At 37.0% G+C, this 12,410-nt stretch overlaps 1 long non-coding RNA gene across 2 annotated transcripts in view; it reads right to left on the reverse strand.

The window, feature by feature from the left end:
• Nucleotides 1–11,192, reverse strand: part of LOC141376633 (uncharacterized) — a 73,944-nt gene extending 62,752 nt beyond the window's left edge. For both annotated transcript variants that reach the window (XR_015502761.1, XR_015502760.1), the window contains exon 1: nucleotides 10,957–11,192. This is a non-coding gene — a long non-coding RNA (uncharacterized LOC141376633). The remainder of the gene's footprint in view (nucleotides 1–10,956) is intronic.
• Between the last annotated feature and the right edge of the window lie 1,218 nt (nucleotides 11,193–12,410).

The following is a 12,410-nucleotide window of genomic DNA, read 5'->3' on the forward strand; positions in this document are numbered from 1 at the left end:
GCACATTATTTAAATAATCATATCGCCTTTTAGAGTTATGATTACGGCGAGCATTAACTCTTTTGAGTACAGAGGTACACAAAAATGCACGTCAACATGATACACTTGATAGCGCCGACATCAGCAACACCGAAGAAATAGTAAACCTGCCTAAACTGCTGAAAAAAGCCACGGCTGTCCTGTATAATGAAAAGACGGCCACCCTGTCACTCATCATGCCCAACATGAAGACAGCCATCCATTTTTTTTTTTTGACCAAGCAAAGATTTAAGCTCTTACTGTTAAAATCAATTGAATTGAATCATTTCAATAATATTTTATAAGAAGTTTTTAAATTGTTTTATTTTCCAGAGACAGTCTTGTTTAATTTATTTTCTTAAAAAAGGTTCAGTTTAACAAGTTGAAACAAAAGAAATACATAAAAAAATAGTTTACTTGGTAATTACATTTTTTTTAAAAAAAAATTGCATTTCAGCTTAATTAATTTTTTTTTTATTCCAAACATCGTGATACATATCGAATCGTGAACATTATATCGTGATACACATTGTATCGTGAGCTGAGTGTATCGTTACACCCCTATTAATAATACATTAAAATAATATAATGTATAATTGTTACAAAATAAAATATGGCTGTTTTTGTTATAATTTTTGTTATAATATATACATAAAACATAACTAATTACCATATTATTAAGAAAATAAATGAAGCCTCTGTGAGATTTAATATAATGTGTTTATTTTATACAAACCCTTAATTTTATATTATAAATCTAGATAAAAATTGTTGACCTTAGCCTTCCCTACTTAACACAAATCAGCCCATCACTGTCATCAAACTCGCATTGACACTTACAACACTGCTTTCACCATTTGTATAATTACAGGTCGATCTTGGAGTTAAAGTGTGAAAGAAAGTTCTGCCATAATGTGTGCTGTCTCTGTCAAGTGCTTTACCATGAGTGGATCATTTCGGGCATTGCTCGTCCCGTACGTCTGACACGCAGTGAATGCTGCATGCTGATGTGTGCAGTACGCGGCCCAATCTTCCTAATTACCACAGACATCGTGCTGTCAGCAGTGTCGTGCCAGGCTAGAATCTCCTCCGAGGGGTGACAGCTACCATGTCAGCCCGTTTGCCGAGACGCGAAATGCCGGCGTCCCGAGATAAAGAGAATTAAAATCCCGTCAAGGCCTCATAGCGGGTCACTTGGGCCAAAACAAAAGAGTGGTGATGGGGGGCTTTAATTACCTTGTGTTGTTGTTTGCCTTTGCGTTCCATAACAAAGCAAACTTAATTAGATGTCTCAGGATGTGGTCTCCTGGAGAGCAGCGCAAGTGTCAACACAAAGTTTAAATGGGAAAAAGGGGGGGGGGAGCAGAATGCAGTAAGTATTAATTTAAATGTGATTATGCGTCTTCAATTTGCATTCCAGATATTGGTGCCAGAAGGGAAATTAGAAAGGGTGAGTATGTGTGTGCAAGGTGCGACAGGTTACCCTGCTCGGATCATTGATGAAGATGCAACTACGCTGTGGGTTTGCATTTTATGAATGACAGTCAAACTGTTGTATTCACAAGTTTCTGTCCCTACGTTGTTGATATGCAATATTTCTGGCATACATTTGAACTTAAATTTCCCAAGTCTGCATTTTTTTTTAAATGAACTGCTTACAGTATTTCAGAAGCAATTTAGTCATGAAGATGTGTTCAACAAAATCTCCTGAAGATAGAACCATGCCTCAGAATGGGGAAGGAAGGTAATTTAGAGTAGGGTTGGGCGATGTCGACCAATTTGGCATCGTACGATGTCTAATGTCAAACATTGCGATGGATGGTGGTATCGTCGTTGTAGGCGTTGATGAATTAATTATTTTTTAATATTTCATTCATTCATAGCAAATCAATTATTTGTAGCCTACCGTTTCAACTACCTGACCCGCATGGTCTTTGTTTTACCCATAACCAAATCATAAATAAATAAAGATAAAGTTACACACAAACATTTTCACCTGTCAATCACTTTTACCACAGGATTCTGGCATAAGTATGCAGAGTAATCTATGTCCTTTTAATGGCATTAACAAACTTGGTTGGTAAAAAATGTGCACGACCAACAGCAACCAACCCACAGTATCTGAGGTTTTTGCTAAAATTACTAAGTACAAGCGCTACAGCCAAAGACTGAAACAGTGTACTGATGCTGTAACACATCTGATATATTAAAAAAAACTGAAAAATCATTAGATAGAGACAAGATTAATTAAATATAATGTTTAACAACTATAGTGAGACGCAGTGGTAGTGGTAGATCCTTGATAAACTGCGACGTCCACTGCTCTCTGGGGTTTTGTTCTCAAAACACCTGGAGCTCAGACTGTGCAAGTGTGTGTGTGGTCATGTGATGTGCGTTTTAAGCGGTGTAGTGTGGAAGGAGGGCTTTTCAGAAATGCTAGATGAAACGCCAGTGTGGACGTAGTTTGTTTTTGTTCTAAAATGCTATTTTAAAACTAAGACGTATTAGTGTAAACAGGGCTGTTTGTATTTTTTGCGAGCGGGTTGCTGCTGCTTCAGTAAAGCTTCAGTAATGCCGAGTTCTGCATGATTTTAGCTCCAATTTTGACTCCCGACAGGTTTTGAAAAATCGTCGACAAATGCCTGAAATCAGACAAATCACACAGTATGACAAGACAATCACACAGTATGAACCATCAAAGATGTGATTGAAAGAATCGCAGATGAGTCACCGGTACCTGCGAGATATTTGGCATGTTAAACAGGGCTCGCAAAATCTGGTAGCTCGAAGTTCCGAAACTAATGTTTTTTTCAGTCAGGCTACCAAAATTTATCAACAGCGTGCCTGGCAGGCTATCTAGATACTGGTGGTCTAACCAAAAAAACAATAGCCCCGATACTAGGGATATCCAGATCATGTGTTTGGAAATCGGGTCCAATCACGTGGTTTCAGACTCGATTGGAATTGGACGTTACTTCCTGATTGGGATTCAAATAAATATGTGTGTGTATATATATATATATATATATATTATATTCTCATTATTTTTTTAAAACATCTATAGTTATGCAGTGGCACAGAGTTAGACTTCTTTCTTGACTTCACACAGAAACAGCAATGTATGCGGCATGACATCACTTTGTTGCAGAGACGCTATTGGTAAAAGCAAAAGAACAAAAAGGCAGCTTAAAGCGAAAAGCACAAGTATGTCTGCCGTCTGGAGGTATTATAAAGTTGATCACAACAATAGTGCCATTGCCAACAATGTGAGATATGTAAACTTTGCACTCCAAGAGGTGGAAAGGAAAAGGCTACATTTAACACAACAAACCTGATAAGACATGTCAAAAACAAACGTAAAACCCCCAATGTGAAATGCAGAGAGCAGCATCATATACTAGTATGGTATCTGCAGGCCAGCGGGAGATTGGGGTAGAAGTTGTGAGATTTAGTTTGCATATCAAGACAAAGTTGTCAGCAATTCTTCATATTGTAAAGTCATGCAGGGTGAAACCCCTTGTTGCAGATCCATCTTGCAATGTAAACAAACAGCAACGAAATGCTACCTCAGATAGTCATGCAGTGTGAAAACTTCTGTGATGCCACTACTTTGAAAATTGCGCTGTCTGAACTCGGCATAAGAGTTTGTCAGTTGTAGATCCTCAGAGAGCATGAATGATCATTGCCCCTTAAGTGACTTTGAATGTGGCAAATTTGCCCAGTGGGCTCATCTGCATGTTTTAAAAGCTGTTGATCTACAAGGATTTTCACAAACAGGCGTATAGTTTACAGAGAATGGGCTGAAAAAGAGCGGCAGTTCTGTGGGTGAAAATACCTTGACGCTGCCTGAGGTTTGAGTAGACTGACTAGACTGGTTTAGATTGATAGAAGAAAAAAATGTAAGTCAAATAACCACTCATTAAAGCCTGATAGTCTAAAGTAACATCTCTCTGAATGCTTCCAACCTTGAAGCAGATGAGCTACAGCAGCAGAAGAGGACAGAAGACTCCAGTCAGGAGGATACAATTCTCACAGGCTCACCACACCTGGATAATTTAAGAGCGGGAAAGTTTGCATGGTCTTCTTGAGTCTCAATTTCTGTTGCAACATCTGGACAGTGGTGTCAGATTTTGGTGTAATCAGAATGAAAGCAAGGATCCATCTTGCCTTGTATCATTTCAAGGTTTTAGGAGTCATTTTCTTGCCACATTTGAGTACCAGTTGAGTAAAAATTCAACTGTGCATCTGGGTTTTGTTGTTTTTGGCCATTGTTTTTTGACCAGTATACTCATCTTGGATTGGTTACGTCAAGCAGGATAGCGCATCATATCACAAAGCTGTAGTTTCTCGCACATGACAGTAAGTTCACTAGATCAAATGGCCTCCAGTCACCAGACTCAATCCAATAGAGCATCTTTGGGATGCGGTGAAACACGAGATTCGAACTGAAGGATCACTGACAAATCTGCAGCAAGTGATTTCATCATGTCAAAAGAGATCTCTGAAGAAATTACCAGCACCTAAATGAATATCAAGAGACAACTACCAAAGAGGCTTGTGAGTTTATATTAGTGACTAACTTACATTGTGGTTTGCTTTGCTCCCCACACCAAACTAATGTACCACTTTTAACTTTTAAAACTTTGTATTTATTTTGTTTTTCGAGGGGGTGAACTCTTCAAGTTTGTCATCCCCATTTATCTCCCCACCTTCTTGCTTTTCTTCCATTTGGTCTCCAGGACCACAGACTATTAATTCCGGTGAGGAATGTTCTCACATTGGCTGGTGCTCAGAACAAAGCGCAGCATGAAAAATGACACCTCCACCTGTTCCACTGTACCTCCACTTCCACACCGGTAAATCATGGCTGAGCCTCTGTGCCAATTCATATCAGTAACATCGCCAAAATAAACATGTACCAGATGTGTTTCATAATGATATAAGTGCTTCTGGCATTACCACATCAATAATCTATCCTCAGGTGATGTGGTGAGTAATCATTTGATGAGCGTGTGCATATTTTCTGCAAATTGCTTGTTAAAATAGAGCTCCATGCAAGTATGTAGGACAAGGTGGAGGTTCCCTTGAGACTTAATATAGTCCTCATTTAAGTTTGATTTCTTTCTACTTTATATTAGGTCTTGGGTGTCTTGGAATAAGAAGAAATATAGATAAGAGAAATATAAATGATCAACTCTCAGGTAGGGTTGGGCTATGTTGACCAATGTGGACTTGGATCACTTTCGTTCTAAAATGCTATTTTAAAACTAAGACTTATTAGTGTAAACAAGGCCTAAGTGTGTATTTTTTGCAAGCGGGTTACTGCGACGGGGGCAGGGTGGAGGATGGTGATGCCGGCTTAGCATCGTGATGTCTATCAGCCATCAGTGATGGACGATGGGATCGTCTATCGACCCAACCCTACTCTCAGAATTCCATTAGTGTGTATGTGCTTTGAACGAAATTTGTGTTTCATATTATAATATACCAATAGTTTGCAAGATAACGCCCAATTTAATAGAGCTTAAATCATCTCAGACTGGTATCTTGAATATGAAAATGAGTTCACTGGCCTCCACATTCACCAGAACTCAATCCAATAGAGCACATTTGGTATATGGTGGAATGGGAGATTTGCATCATGGATGTGCTATTTAATTTAACACACTGCTCTTCTGTTCAGAATTATTGTTAGAATATCACAGGCTCTCGTTTTGCTCTTTTTTTCAGAGTTTCAATAAAGAGTGACACTCAGAAGTACAAGTCACATTAACCAAAGCCCTCCTTTGGCGGTGTGTGTCGGCGTTGCTGGTCTTTGCTAATGGCAATAATTCTTTGGATGGTATTCATATGTCTACTTCATATTAAGTTTCCTCACTGCTTACTGACCTTTTCATTTTCTCTGGCATATGCGATTCTTCACATCTATGGACTTGTCAGGACTCATTATGTTCTGACTGCTGCTTTGTTAGGAAAGAGAGCATCTTTTACTGAGCAGATGTGTGTGTCTGTGCGCTGTCGTTTATAGTCTGTAAAACAAAGACATAAAAAATAGGAGCCTGGGGTGGCACGGGAGCACACCCTGTTTGTCACGGATGGCTGGTGTGTGTGTGTTGAGTGACTGGGTGGAGACGGGAGTCATAACAGCCCTCAGGTTCACAGCTTTTGCCTCCTATCATAGCAAGCGCACATCATTTAGCTGATAAATCGATTCAAAGATGGACAGATTCAAAAGATGCCACTTTGCTGAGAAAGAAAGCAACTTTATGGTTTTTCTCATTCCCTGGGTCATTCTAGAAGCTCAGGTAAATTTAATCCTGGATTACCCTTACATGTCACAGTGCTCAAAATTTAGCCAGGGATAACAATGAATGCTGGGTATTCTTTAACTTTATTTTCAGACTTTACCTACCTAAAGCCTAGCTTCATTCATGCAATAATTTTCCTTTAGCTTAGTCACGGACTTATCAGGGGTCACCATGGCGGAATGTACCACCAACTACTCTGGCATATGTTTAATGCAGATATCCTCCAGCCGCAACCCAGCACCGTGCTGGAAAAAAAAGACTAAATTTATGTCCTTAATTGAATCGTCGGTGTCAGTAGCTGTTTCCATCTAAAGATGCATATAAATGTGTGCAAAACTGGAATATGGCATAAAAGACGTGTGAATAAAGCAGCGTTTCCATCTAATGAGTCAAAGAGAACAAAATTGTCACTTCCTGATTAACTGGCAACAAATATCAAAAGGAAAAGTGGAATTTGCCGCAGTATGAGAAACTGTGTGAATCTTTTCTTTATTTAATAAACGACTTGCGCATCAGAAGGCAAACACTGACATGCAATGAATGCGTTTTGGCGTTTGAAGGTGTGAGACACACAGACACTCTTGATTCTGGAGGTAATTAATAATATAATAACACTAATACTGAGATGGTTCTAGTATTTTAGAATGACCAAAACAGCATTTCAGATGCTTTACAATGTGCTCAGCCTGCTGGTTTGTTCATTCCCACACATTTTTAACATCACATGATCTCTTATAACCAAATCACATGATTATTTAAATGCACATACTGGAATTTGTTCGTTGAAAGTGTTTCCATTGTAGTTTATGTGCATCTTTTCTTATAGAATAAAAAAAGTTTATCCTACTCAGTTATGCGCATTTGTTTTTATGTGCGTTTTCAAAACTTGCAGCATGTACATCAATAGTTTTTTTTTGTACGCATATCCAAAATGCAAGTAAGTTGGATGGATTGTTACTAATTGGATAAACTCTGCAACTAGCTTCATTACCGCATATCCTTTACTGACTGTAATATATAATACTGTTTTGACAGTAAGGTAATAATTAAATGGTCTGTTCTTCACTTTAAAATGATACATTTGACATTTTGACACAGCTTTTTATAAAAATACAGTGTTTTTGTGATCTTAATCATATGAATATGAAGCATGCAATTGGTTGTCATTTGCATTGAATCTTCAAGCTATAACATTAAAGCAATGCCTCATTTTACACTGAATATTTTTGGCACTGCAAGTTCATAACCCCAGGTTATAAAAGCAATGCTTATTTAAAGTTTAAAACATTCTTTAAAGGGGCGTCAAGGTGCCACAGTGGGTAGCACAGTCACCTCACAGCAAAAAGGTTGCTGGCTTGAGCCTCAGCTGGGTCAGTTGGCATTTCTGTGAGGAGTTTGCATGTTCTCCCCATCTTGGCGTGGGTTTCCTCCGGGTGCTCTGGTTTCCCCCACAGTCCAAAGACGTGGTATAGGTAAATTGAATAAGCTAAATTAGCTGTAGTGTATGTGTGTGGATGAGTGTGTATGGGTGTTTCCCAGTGTTGGGCTGTGGATGGAAGGGCATCTGCTGCGTAAAACATATGCTGGATAATATATTATGCTTGACTAAGCCAAAAAAGAAAATGAATGAATGAATGAACATTCTTTAACTTGGGGTTAAAAGCAGGATTCTGAACGTCAGGTAAGTGTAAAATGCAGCGTGAAAAGCCAATTTGTGTCCAAATTTGGTCCTAAATGTGTATGTGACTGCAGAACTAGAAGCACACTGTTAGCACGTTTAAAACATATTTCTGGGTTAATTTTTTGTAGAACTTTGCATGACTGTTAAATAAAAAATAAAAAATAAACTGTTGTTTTGTAAAATATTCCATTTTTAAATTCCCTGAAAAACCTCCTATGCGTAAAAGCATTTTTGTGTTAAATGGAAGTTGTTTTTTCTAGAAATTCAAGCATTTCCATTAGTCATATTTTGAGTTTGCAATTTGAAGGGTAATGGAAGCACAGCAGAGTTTTTTTGTACACTATTGTAATTCTCAAATGACTGAAGAACAGAACAGTAAAAAACAGAAGTGAAAGAAAGAAAGAAAGAAAGAAAGAAAGAAAGAAAGAAAGAAAAAAGAAATTACTAATGCTAATATAAAAGCAGCATGTGAAATAAATCTATGAAATCCATTTAACTATTCTTTCCCTAAATGCATATGCTCTCCCATAACCACTAAAGCACATGTTTATCTTGTATAGCAGAACGAGAGAGATATCAGGTATGTATTTAACGGAAGGCACTTTCTAAAGAAAGCAGAGAGACAGACAAGCAGAGACAGACAGATAATGCACTTAACGCTCAGGCTACAATATTTTCGAAGGGTTTGGAGATTAACCTTTTGAATGTAATGTTGGGAAATATGACGCTCCTCCTCCACCCGTTCCACTTCTCTAATTAGCCGCCTGACATTTCACTTAATCCAATAAAAAACAACATGGCTGCCGTGCAATGATGTGATATTGGTAATTGGAACTTTTTTTTTTGCCGTTGTTGTCCATTTCTGATCTGCTGTTGGTTTGTTCTGACGCCTGTAGAGATATCATTAAAATGCCTACAGCAAAACAAGGCACAGTTCTTGTCAAAGGACACTTTTCCTCATCTGGTTTAATCAAGGCCTCAGCGGAGCATGAAGCAGAAAAGGCCATGAATGCAGATTGTCATTCGCTCACAGTGAGGCGTGTCGGATTTCCGCTGCTTCTGTTACGGCTGTTTGATGACATGCGTTTTTCGCCAAGTGGCTACAGTTTCTTCCTGTGTTAGCATCTTCATGGTGTGGCGTGTCACCTTAGTGCAAAACAAGGTTATTCTGGTCGTCCTTTATAAAGCTGACACCATTGTTTCCTGATAGTCACTGTAGTGGTTGCTGTGTCATGGCATTTTTGACTGAAAACGTTTTATTCACTGCGTATTAGTTGCCCACATTTATTTTATTTTCAGACTGACGTGATTATTATGGTAGGAGTATGTTTTTGACTACATTTTAGACGTTTATCTCACAGTGACTTTGTATTTTATATGCGGAATGACCTTAAAATATGAACTAAAAAGTAATACTTTTAAACTTGTATTTAATGTTTAAAATGCAAATCCAATTAGATCCATTTTATTTGGTAAACAAAACTAGTCTCTCATTTAATTTCTCTACTAAAAGAGAGAAAATATTACTTTACAAACAGTATTGTAAATAAATCATATGAATAATTTTATAATAGTCAATAATGTTACTGAATAAATATAAATTTACACATATTTAAACAAGTAAAAAAAACAGAATAAACGATGGGCTAAAAATCTCCAGAATTCTGAGCACACAGATTCCGTGTGGGTCTGGTTGTAAGTTATTGATGCTATATTTTTGTGAGCTGTCATTGCTTTTCAGAATTATGTTTATGAATCGTTTTCTATTCAGCTTAATCCCTTTATTAATCTGGAGTCGCCACAGTGGAATGAACAGACAACTTATCCAGCATTTGTTTAACGCAGCGCCAGCGGATGCCCTTCCAGCTGCAACCCATCACTGGGAAACATCCATACACACTCATTCACACACACACACACACACACACACACACACACACACACACACACACACACACACACACACACACACACACACACTCACTACAGTCAATTTTAGCCTACCCAATACCACGTCTTTAATTTGGATTTGTGGGGGAAACCGGACCACCCGGAGGAAACCAATGCGAACACGGGGAGAACATGCAAACTCCACACAGAAATGCCATCTGACCCAGTAAAGGCTCAAACCAGTAAACTTCTTGCTGTGAGGCAAATGTGCTACCCACTGTGCCACCGCGTTGCCAGAATTATGTTTATTCACAGAATTATTATTTTTTCACAGAATGTTGTAGAATGTTACACCATTTCCTCTAAATTGTAAACAATTCTCAAAAGTCTTAACATTTTTTTCAATATGGTCATAATTTTTCGGTTCTTTCAAAATGTATTTTTTCCTTAGAATTCCAAATTTACATATTCGCTGTTTTTACCTTTTATAAAATAAAAATGTTCTCAAATATAGTTAAATATAATATACATTCATAATTTGTTTTGATTGTGATTAATAAATTTAATACATCAGCTCTAATACATCATAATAATATATATATAATAATATATATATATATATATATATATATATATATATATATATATATATATATATATATATATAATCTATATATATATATAGTTTTTTTTTCTTTTAATTGACATTCTGAATTTCTCCTTAATAATATAGCCTATTTTCAGAACTCTAAATAGTGAAAGCATATTAGCATCCAATGAATGTCAAAGTGCAACATTGTTCACGGTCAAAATAGTGCTTCTGTTGTTTTGAAGTCATAATTACATGTGATTTCAGTCCGAATATTCAAAGTAATTACCATAGTAAACATGTCAAGTTGTCACTGAACGAATGTGCGAATGTGTAAACTTTACCTCAATATTATATTATCTAATATATTTTTAAAAATCCTAAAATTCCGAATCATATTTAAAAAAATCAGATAGGTCTACTACAAACAAACCAGACTTAAACAAAATCCAGACGAACATCTAACTTACCTGCCGTGCAATCAATAAGCTGCAATGACGTCTCCATCTTGTTTTGCAATAATCCATGTGTGGCGTTTAGGCGGAGTAGTAGAGTAAACAACCGTTAACGAGAGGCGCGGCATAGCCTCGAATGTAGCTGGGTTAATTGACATGATAAAAAAAGCTACTCCCGGACAATATGCTCTACATCGCAACAATGCGGACTTTGCTCTAGTCTTCCATTCAGTTTCTATGTCCTTTCCTCTATCTGAATTTCGCGCGTCATTACAATCACGTGACTTGAAACAAGTTTTTTTTTTTCACCCCATCAGTTTGTTTCTCACTCACAATGACGAAAGCAACTTGTTTATCAAGAATATAATTGCCCAAAATGGTGCTTTAAAAAAATGATTAATTATATTTACATTTTTAGGGGTTGCAAACAATTTATACGGGCTGCATTTAAATAAAATAATAATAAAAACAAGTTGAACATTTCTAAATTAAACTAGTTTCCTAAAATTCAGCCCATATTGTTTGCAACCACTCACCTTAAAAAAACGAAAATAAATGTAATATTATGAATATTGTTTTTCAGTGTGTAACGATTGATGCTTTCTTGATTTTTTTCTTGTGTGTAGGCTACCATGAGATTAATCTTGCCTCTTTTACATGCCTGCAAGTGCTCCTTTGCCAAGCCAAGCCTGTGCTTGTGTGAACCTCACAGTGGATTACTAATAAGACTTTATCTTATTTAAATAAACTCTGCAAATCTGCTAGGTTGTTAATGACTTGTAAAGTTAAGCAGTTCAGCAAGTGATGCTTGTTAGTTGGCCCAGTGTTTAAGCCATAGCTCGGGGTCTGTCTACAGAGCTTACAGCAGACAGGCACCCTGAGAAAAGCTTGCAGCTAAATGAGCTTGGCAACCAAAAACATTGTGCAAAAGACCACACTTTATTTCTCCCCAAATCCTCCCTCTCATTAATTAATACCTGCCCTCAAGCTGCTGATATATATACAAACAAAAAGGAACGCACATGAAATGCAGCTGCAAATTTAAGTGACTAGAAGATTAGGAATGCAAATGAATTTCTGCCCAACATTATTTAAACAAAGGGAATAAATATTATACCATGTATTGTGCATTTTCATGAAGTCGTTAATTGGTTAAGATGCAGGAAGCATTCCTTACTTCTGTGCTTTATTTCAAGGGGCGACTGAGTTGAATTAATTAAGCTGTAATTATTTTCTGACCCTTTGCAAATAATCCCAAAGTGGGAAAACTAGGTTTTTAAATAAACAGTTTTATACATTTCTGAAATCTGAATCATTCACAAAAGGGAATTTTAAAATATTTAATTTAAGCAGACCCAAAGATTTATTTCATATTTATTTGCCAAATATTGCTAGAAAAGAGTAGAACAAATATTAAACAGTATTAATGTAGCAGGAAAGAATATAATAAAATCAGGGGTGGAAAGATT

Source organism: Danio rerio, chromosome 11, assembly GCF_052040795.2.
Source record: "Danio rerio strain M-AB ecotype USA chromosome 11, GRCz13ab, whole genome shotgun sequence".
NCBI classification, from domain to species: domain Eukaryota; kingdom Metazoa; phylum Chordata; class Actinopteri; order Cypriniformes; family Danionidae; genus Danio; species Danio rerio.